At 32.6% G+C, this 1,762-nt stretch overlaps 1 long non-coding RNA gene across 2 annotated transcripts; it reads right to left on the reverse strand.

Annotated features, from left to right (window-relative positions):
- Window positions 1-569: 569 nt before the first annotated feature.
- LOC107722814 (uncharacterized) lies at window positions 570-1,337 on the reverse strand. 2 transcript variants are annotated; one of them, XR_001637845.1, is made up of 4 exons: window positions 1,304-1,337; window positions 1,007-1,093; window positions 709-827; window positions 570-598 (listed from the first exon to the last, which is right to left on the reverse strand). It is a non-coding gene; the product is annotated as an uncharacterized LOC107722814 (long non-coding RNA). The 2 variants fall into 2 exon arrangements; XR_001637844.1 differs by lacking the exon at window positions 570-598 and having other exon boundaries at window positions 673-827.
- Window positions 1,338-1,762: the final 425 nt, after the last annotated feature.

The following is a 1,762-nucleotide window of genomic DNA, read 5'->3' on the forward strand; positions in this document are numbered from 1 at the left end:
ATTAAATCAAATTATGTATATGAAATTATATAACTAAATGATATGAAATGATATGTATATGAATTAAATAACTGTAATTACAGATTTAGGTTAAATAAAGATGTCAGTCTTTATTTAATTTTTTTTAGGAAACAAATCAAAGAAAAAAATAACATTCTACTGTTCCTAATATTCTGTATGTTGCTCAAAAACAAAATATATTGTGTTCAGTGGAAAAAAGTTTTTTTTATTTTTTTTACCCAGTAATTTAAAAATAACTGGGTAAAAGGTTATCATACCGGCCCATGCCTACACGTAGCCTATCTTTCAGCAGCACATGTATCTGTCAGAGCATCTGACTGGGCAAGATGCTTTAACCCTCTGGGGTCCGAGGGTGTTTTGGGGCCTGGAAAAGTTTTGACATGCCCTGACATTTGTGCTTTTTTCAGTTGCTTACAAACATTTGAATGTCTAAAGTAAGACACTTTTTGTGTAGAAAAGGTATATGCGAGTAGGCGTGAATGATCATGAATAATGCTGTGATTCACACCTGAGAAGACAAAGGCCTGCATAATGAGCTGCATAATGAGCTGTCAGGTGTGTGACTGAGAGGGAATTGCTACAAGAAAGAATGTGAGGAAAAAAGACATTTATATATTTTTTGTTTGTAGTTTATTTAGAATACATATAACTATCACATAAAATAACTCATGGGAGTGTGTGCATCACATGGTCTTAGCTGTGGTCCAGGTTCTTGTGCAGGCAGGAATCCCCATTTCCATGACCAAGTGGGCTGCTTTGCTTTGGCTCTCTTTGCAACAGGTTCTTTTACACTGTTATTCTCACATCTGAAAAAAAAGCATGCTGTTTACACAAACTACACTATTAACATTATTATGATGTTCACTGATACTAGTACTAATTTATCGAAACAAAGAACACAATTACCACATAGCAAACATAGTTTACCATACAGCAAATAAATCAAATGAAAGTAACATCTGTAAAATAGTGAATGCACACTTACTCTAAGATTCTGAATGGAGTTGAAAACTGAACGAGCGTCCCCTTACTGTGAGAGATACAGGTGAAGGCAAGAGTGGTGTATTCAGTCCTAAAAGAATTTTATAAACAATTGTAAGCACTTTTTCCCCACAGTACCTTAGTATAGGTATATATATATACCGTAGTGTATATATTATATATTCATGAGAAAACAGAATGCCAATAACAAAGAAACTACATTTTAACACTATCAACCACAAATAATATTACCATATAGTCTAGGCATAATAAAAGTACAATTACTATACTGTGCACTTACTCAGTATGATTTTCCAGCGAACTCAAAACTGAACGACACATGTGCCTTTCTTGTGCAATTATGCCAGTGATGCAGCCACAGTCCTAAACAAAAATTAAAACAGTTTCAAACATTTCAGCATCATTACTCCAGTCTTCTGTGTCAAATGTTTGTTCAGAAATCATTCTGATATTCTGATTTGCTGCTCAAAAACATTTATTATTATTACTATTATTATGCTGAAAACAGCTGAGAAGAATATTTTCAGGTTTCTTTGATGAATAGAAAGTTCGGAAGAACAGCATTTATCTGAAATAGAAATCTTTTGTAACATTATAAATGTATTTATCTTCACTTTTGATCAATTTAAAGCATCCTTGCTAAATAAAAGTATTAATTTCTATTATTTCTTCCCCCACCAAAAAAACTTGTTACAAAAGCTTTTTATTTCAGATAAATGCTGATCTTTCTATTCATTGC

The sequence above is a fragment of the Sinocyclocheilus rhinocerous genome, unplaced genomic scaffold (genome assembly GCF_001515625.1).
Source record: "Sinocyclocheilus rhinocerous isolate Xijiao unplaced genomic scaffold, SAMN03320098_v1.1 scaffold1055, whole genome shotgun sequence".
In the NCBI taxonomy this organism is placed as follows: domain Eukaryota; kingdom Metazoa; phylum Chordata; class Actinopteri; order Cypriniformes; family Cyprinidae; genus Sinocyclocheilus; species Sinocyclocheilus rhinocerous.